Raw genomic sequence first — 7925 nt, 5'->3', positions numbered from 1 at the left:
CTTGTATCTCCTGCATTGCCAGGCAGATTCTTAACCATTAGTGCCAATTGGGAAGCCCCCTTCTATGTCCCCTAAATGGGGATTTGTAATTCCTAGACTTCTGAGATAGTGAAAAGCAGAGGCTATGGCTTTTCTGATTCAAAGGCTGATACCTTTGAGGATGGTCTAGAGGCCTGGTGAGAATCACTGGGAGCTCTCTAGCAGTAGCATTTCCATCTGATGCCTTTGTGTGTTCCCAGCCTGAAAGTGAAAGTGAAGTAACTCAGTCTTTTCCGACTCTTTGTGACCCCATGGACCATAGCCTACCAGGCTCCACCGTCCATGGGATTTTCCAGGCAAGAATACTGGAGTGGGCTGTCATTTCCTTCTCCAGAGGACCTTCCCAATCCGGGGTTGAACCCGGGTCTCCTGCATTGCAGACAGACGCTTTACTGTCTGAGCCACCAGGGAAGCCCCATACAAACCAAGCTGGTGGACACTGGCACAAAAGCCCTGGGCAGGAGTGACAGTCAACCCCTGGCCAGCAGCTGGTGAATCGAATAGAACAGAACCACGCTGGTTGCTGGTCAGTGCTTGGGTGCAAGGCCAATCAGTTCCCCAGGCTGCAGCCCTTAGGTCAGGTGTGTGTGGAGGGTGAGGGCCTCAGCTGCACCTCTCCAGGCTCTCTCCCCTGCTTCTACCATCTGCTCGCACTCCCTTGGGGGATCTTCCTAGACTACGCCTACAGGGATTACCAAGGGGAATCCCATAGCTCGGTCGCCAAGGCCCCTGAAGAAAATGGGGTTTCTATCCTCTTCTCACAGGCTTTGTGAGAATCACTACCTGTTCCAAGGAGCATAACAATAATCCTTAATAGCCGCCTTCCTCCTCCATCTTCTCATTTGGTTGAGATCAGTAGTTTGCACATGTTCATCTGCATCATAGCCACCCTGGAGGGCTTCCTAACCGACTGCTGGGCCCAGCTTCAGGTCTGTGATGGGACCTGAGAATTTTGCATTTTGAAAACTTTCCAGTTGATTCTGATGCTACTGATTCGGGAACCAAGATTTGAAAACCATTAGCGGTTTAGGACATGCTATTATGACCTCCGCTTTTGAGGAATTTGAGGCCTGAGAGGCCCTTGCTTGGGGTCCCATGGCAGGGACTGAACAGTAGGCAGTTTCTGCCTCTGGGGTCTGGAGGAGCCCAGGATAGCCGATTTCAGCTACTCCGTCCCTTTCTGCCTGTAGGCTGAGTGACCAAGGGCAGGCAGTGACTGCCACCCTCTGGCCAGCAGCAGTAAAGCCCCAAGCTGGTGGCTCCACAGTTCTGGACTGTGTTTTGGGTGGAGACTGCCCAGAATGAGTGGGGACTACCCAGGGACCCAGGTTGCTCGGTAGGAAGACATTTTCCAGGAAGTTTCCTGACTCAGCCTCCCTGGACCAGCTGGAGAAGGAGCAGTGGGATCCCTGTGGGTTTGGATATGAACCCAAACTCCTGCCTCTGGCCCAGTAAGAGTTCTGCCCACACCTCTCTCAGCCACCCCTGTCCTTCCTGTGACTTTCTATTCCCTACCTTCCCCTCTCCTAAAACTATGGAATTGGGAATAAAAAAATATACAGCCATCTCCCAATTCAGCCTGGGGGTTTCAACCTGACTCTGCAATTTCCTGGCTGACATTGGAGAAATCACTTTTCCTTTCTTAGGGTCAATTTCCTTCTCTGTGTAAAATAGCATTAATCCCTATGCAGCATGATCACAAGTATTCTGTGCAGGTGTGTTTCTCAGCGCATGGCTCCAGTCATACGTTCACCATTACATCTCTCCAAATGTTTAGAACCAAAACAAAAATTTGGAGATGTTAGGATCTGGGATTTGTGTATACCAGAAAGTGAGCAAGACCATCCACTGGGATATGGAAAGAAAATATTAGACCTCCTGATTATATTTATTTTTATTTCATCTTTAAAAAAAATTCATTCACGTATTTATTTGTGGCTGTGCTGAGTCTTCGTTGATGTGTGGGCTTTCTTTAGCTGCGGCAAGCAGAGGCTATTATCTAGTTGTGATGCATGGGCTTCTCACTGAGGTGGCTTCTTTTGTTGCAGAGCCTGGGCTCCAGGGCACACGGGCTTCAGGAGTTGCGGCATACAGGCTTAGTTGCTCCATGGCATATGGGATCTTCCCGGACCAGGGATCAAACCGGTGTCCCCTGGATTGCAAGGCAGATTCTTAACTGCTGGACCACCAGGCTAGGCCATATTTCATCTTTTAAAATTCTATTTCTGTATTTGTTCTATAAGATACACACATGTATTAGCAGAGTAGTACATACACATCATTTATAAATAATAGTCACATTATGGAGTTGCTCAGAGGAACTGCCAGGGTCCTCTGTCCATGGGATTCTCCAGGGAAGAATACTGGAGTGGGTTGCCATTTCCTTCTCCATATGGGGGTGCATGACAAACATTTTATAATGATAGGTATGTGAGATCACTGCTTTAGAAGAGGAAGGGTCCTCATAACTTTCTAGAAGTTTCCTTGTGAGGAAATGCACAGAGTAGATCATTTCTGGGTGATGTCTTATGGTTCCCCTCTCTATTAGCTTCAGAGATGCAAATATGTTTAGGTGTCCAGGGAGACAGTGAAGGAAGGATACCTTGAGACTTTTGAGACCTTCCTAAAGGCGAGCTGTATGTTTACAACTTCCTAGAAAATAATTGTAAAAGTAATAGTAGTGAACGTTTATTATTTACTATGTGAGAGGCACTGTTCTAAGCACATTGTATGTATTAACTCTTTTAATCCTCATATCAACCTAAAAGGAAGGTACCAAGGTTATCCCCAATTTAGAGATAAGAGAATTATCTTATTAACCCAGAGAGGTTATTTACCATAACCTCTTATGTATGTTATTTACCATACATAATTTACCCAGAGTTGCAGAGTGGAGCAGCCAAGATTGAACCCAGGCATTCTGGCCCTAGAGCCCGAGCTGTTTAACCCTTACATACCCAACCGAAAACAAGAGGGGCCTGGGGGCCTGTCGGTGGGGGCAAGGAGGATAGAAGGAAGGCAAGTTGATCCGAGAGAGGGAGAGTCTTTGGGGGTGGAGTGAGGGGTCTGGCGGTAAGGGAAAGGCACCATGTGACCAGCCTGCAGGCGGGGCAGGAGGAGGGAGGACAGCGAGGAGGAGAGTGAGGGGTCAGCTGTGGGGGCCAGTGGGGGGGAGGCTAGGATGAACCCCACACAGCCTGACGTGAGGTTCCTGACATCAGGCTTTGCCAGATGGGGTTCAGGGAAGGACCACAGGAAGCCTGCTTGGAGCTCCTTGAGAGCCCTCACAGGACAGACGCAGCCCATAGATGCCCCCCTCGCTCCACCTGTGCTGAGCAGCAAGCAAGACTTACGCCTGCACCCTACTCCACACCCACCGACTCGGGTGTTTCCTAGGAAGTTGACAAAGTCTTCCTGAAACTGGAGGAGAGGCAGCCCTTCCTCTCAAGGAAGTGGTGAGGTCCCTGTTTTTGGAGGTGTGCAACCAGAGGCCTCATGATTCCATGATGGGGTTGTGTAGAGAGAGATAGGTGTGGGTTAGACCTGCAAGGCTCCTTCCCCTTTTAAAATGCTCAGATCTGTGACACTGAGTGGAGGAAGAGGAGAGGAGTCAAGTGGGAAATCACAGTGGGAACTGTGACCTTGTATCACTTTACTTACCTCAGCCTCTGGCTGGATCTGGTGCTGGCTGGAAAGGCAGCAAGCCACTCTTTGGGAACAGCTTTCTCTGCAGGGTTGCTGCCTTTCAGGGTGGCCCCCTTATGCCCTGCAGAACTTTTCAGGGCAGGCTGTACACCCAAGTTATTTCACAGTTAGCTTGGATTTTCACTTGATTTTTTTTCTAAAATCCTTTCCATCCCTCCTGATCCACAAGATAATTTATAGATATTTAAATGGCAGGCAATCATACTATCAGTTCTCTCCCAATTTGCTCTGCTACTGGACTTTGAAGGATCTCTGGTTTTTGGTAGAAAATAATTATATATTTTCTTTAACGTCTAGCTAGAACTTAGTATTTCCATTCATTATAAATGTAGGCAATAAGTGCCAGAAGTATTAGTAGTGCCTGTGGCTTTGTTACCAATGCAAATCACAGATATTCTCCTATCACATCACAGCTGTTGCAGATCATTTGAAATATTGTTTACATGTATTGCCACTTTGAAATTATAGAAGTTGTTAGACCTGCTGCATTTATAAAGAAACACATATACTACTATTTCACAAATATTTTGATAATTATTTTGACATAATTGGTTTCCTCTGTAATCTGTGTTTTGTTTTGATGCATTTAAAAACATCATGCTAAGACTTCATGAGATGCCAAAGATGTTTATGACACAATAAAGGCCAGTTAACCTATTTGCAGGGCAGGAGTAGAGATATAGACATAGAGTATAGACTTGTGGACCCAGTAGAGGAAGGAGAGGGTGGAATAAATTGGAAGAGCAGTGTTGAAACATACACATTACCATATGTAAAATAGATAGCTAGTGGGAAGTTGCCGTATAACAGGGAGCTCAACCCAGTGCTCTGTGACCTAGAGGGGTGCGGGGTGGGGGGGGGAATGGGAGGAAGGTCTAAGAGGAATGGGTATATGTATACTTATGGCATCACAGACTCAATGGACCTGAGCTCGAGTAAACTCTGGGAGTTGGTGATGGACAAGGAGGCTTGGCATGCTGCAGTCCATGGAGTCGCAAAGGGTCGGACACAACTGAGTGACTGAACTGAACTGATGGCTGATGGCTGATTCACTGTAGAGTTTCTCCATCTTTGGCTGCAAAGAAAATAATCCATTTGATTTCAGTATTGACCATCTGGTGATGTCCATGTATAGAGTTGTCTCTTGGGTTGTTGGAAAAAGGGTTTTATATGTTCTCTTGACAGCCTTTGCCCTGCTTCATTTTGTACTCCAAGGCCAAACTTGCCTGCTTTTCCGGGTATCTCTTGATTTCCTACTTTTGCATTCTAATCTCCTTTGATGAAAAGGACATCTTTTTCTTTTCTTTCTTTCTTTATTTTTTTGGACATTTTTTTCTGATGTTAGTTCTAGAAGGTGTTGTAGGTCTTCATAGAACTGGTCAACTTCAGCTTCTTTGGCTTCAGTGGTTTGGCATAGACATGGATTACTGTGATGTTGAATGGTCTGCCTTGGAAATGTACCGAGATCATTCTGTAATTTGGGGGACTACACCTAAGTACTGCATTTTGGACTCTTTTGTTGGCTATGAAGGTTACTTCATTTTTCCTAAGGGATTCTTGTCCACAGTAGTAGATCTAATGTTCATCTAAATTAAATTTGCCTGTTCCTGTCCATTTTAGTTAACTGATTGCTAAGATGTGGATGTTCACTCTTGCCATCTCCTGCATGACCACATCCAATTTACCTAGATTCATGAACCCAACATTCCAGGTTCTATGCAACATTGTTCTTTACAGCATCGCACTTTACTTTCACCACCAGAAACATCCACAACTGAGCATTTTTTCCGCTTTGGCCCAGCCACTTCATTCCTTCTGGAACTATTTGTAATTGTCCTCTGCTCTTTCCCAGTAGCATATAGGGCACCTTCCAACCAGGGATGGGGGCGAGGTGTGCATATCTTTTTGGCTTTTCATACTGTCCATGGGGTTCTTCAGGAAAGAGTATTGGAGTGGATTGCCATTTCCTTCTCCAGTGGACCATATTTTGTCAGAACTCTTCACTATGACCCATCCTTCTTGGGTGGCCCTGCACAGCATGGCTCATAGCTTCATTGAGTTACACAAGGCCCTTTGCCACAATAGAAACTGAAGAGATTAAGAAGAGCTGGCAAGTATATACAGAATAACTACACAAGAAAGATCTTAATAACCTAAATAACCATGATGGTGTAGTCACTCACCTAGAGCCAGACATCCTGGAATATGAAGTTAAGCAGGCCTTAGGCTGCATCACTACAAACAAAGCTAGTGGAGGTGATGAAATTCCAGCTGAACTATTTAAAATCCTAAAATATTATGCTGTTCAAGTGCTGCACTCATGATGTCAGCAAAATTGGCAAACTCAGCAGTGGCCACAGGACTGGAAAATGTCAGTTTTCATTCCAATCTCAAAGAAGAGCAATGCCAAAGAATGTTCAAACTACTGTACAATTGTGCTCATGTCACATGCTAGCAAGGTTATCCTCAAAATCTTTTGAGCTGAGTTTTAGCAAGCAAGAACTTCCAGATGTACAAGCTGGGTTTAGAAAGTGTAGAGGAACCAGAGAGCAAATTACCAACATTTGTTGGATTATAGAGAAAACAAGAGAATTCCAGAAAGACATCTGCTTCATTGACTACACTAAAACCTTTGACTGTGTGGATCACAACAAACTGTGGAAAATTCTTAAAGAGATGGGAGTAACAGACCACCTTACCTGTCTCCTGAGAAACCTCTATGGGAGTCAGGAAGAAATAGTTAGAACCAGACATGGAACACCTGATTGGTTCCAAATTGGGAAAGGAGTATAATAAGGCTATATATTGTTACTCTGCTTATTTAACTTATATGCAGAGTCAGTCAGTTCAGTCGCTCAGTCGTGTCCGATTCTTTGAGACCCCATGGACTGCAGCACACCAGGCTTCCCTGGTGAAGTGCCGGGCTGAGTGAATCACAAGCTGGAATCAAGATTGCTGGGAGAAATATCAACAGCTTATGATATGCAGATGATATGCAACAGATATGCAGATGATACCACTCTAAGGGTAGAAATTGAAAAGTAACTAAAGAACCTCTTGATGAGGGTGAAAGAAGACAGTGAAAAAGCTGGCTTAAAACTCAACATTCAAAAAACTAGATCATGGCATCTGGTCTCATCACTTCATGGCAAATAGAAGGGGAAAAAGTGGAAGCAGTGACAGATTTTCTTGGGCTTCAAAATTAACATGGATGGTGACTGCAGCCACAAAATTAAAAGATGCTTGCTCCTTGTAAGGAGAGCTGTGAGAAACCTAGACACAATATTAAAAAGCAAAGATATCACTTTGCCACAAAGGTCCATATAGTCCAAGCTATGGTTTTTCAAGTAGTCATGTATGGATGTGAGAGTTGAACCATAAAGAAAGCTGAGTATCAAAGAACTGATGCTTTCAAATTGTTCTGGAGGAGACTCTTGAGAGTCTCTTAGACTGCAAAGAGATCAAACAAGTTGACCTTAGAGGAAATCAACCCTGAATATTTACTAGGAGGTCTGATGCTGAAGCTGAAGCTTGAATACTTTGGCCACCTGATATGAAGAACTGACTCATTGGAAAAGATCCTGATGCTGGGAAAGATTGAAAGTAAAAGGAGAAGGGGACAGCAGAAGATGAGATGGTTAGATAGCACCACTGACTCAATGGACATGAATTTGAGCAAACTCTGGAGATAGTGGAGAACAGAAGAGCCTGGCATGACAGTCCATGGAGTTGTAAAGAGTCAGGCATGACTTAGCAACTGAATAACAACAAATGGCTGACTCATGTTGTTGTATGGCAGAAACCAGCACAACATCATAAAACAATTATCATCCAATTAAAAATAAATTGTTTAAAAAGGCCAACTATCCTTGCTTCACAGTCCGGATGGTTTTTTTTGTTGTTGTTGTTTAGTCGCTAAGTTGTGTCCGACTTTCTTTGCAACCCAGTGAACTGTAGCCTGTCAAGCTCCTCTCTCCATGAGATTTCCCAGGTAAGAATACTGGAGAGGGTTGCCCTTTCCTTCTCCAGGGCATCTTCCCAACCCAGGGATTGAACACTCATCTCCTGCCTTGCAGGCAGATTCTTTACCACTGAGTCACCCAGGAAGCCCCACAGTCCTGATACTAAGGCCAACAACGTCATACGCCTCGGGCTCTAGCAGTGTTCTGCAGGTAAAAGGA

This window comes from Muntiacus reevesi, chromosome 15, assembly GCF_963930625.1.
Source record: "Muntiacus reevesi chromosome 15, mMunRee1.1, whole genome shotgun sequence".
Taxonomy (NCBI): domain Eukaryota; kingdom Metazoa; phylum Chordata; class Mammalia; order Artiodactyla; family Cervidae; genus Muntiacus; species Muntiacus reevesi.
The sequence above is the reverse complement of the archived record's forward strand: the minus strand, read 5'-3'. Positions refer to the sequence as shown.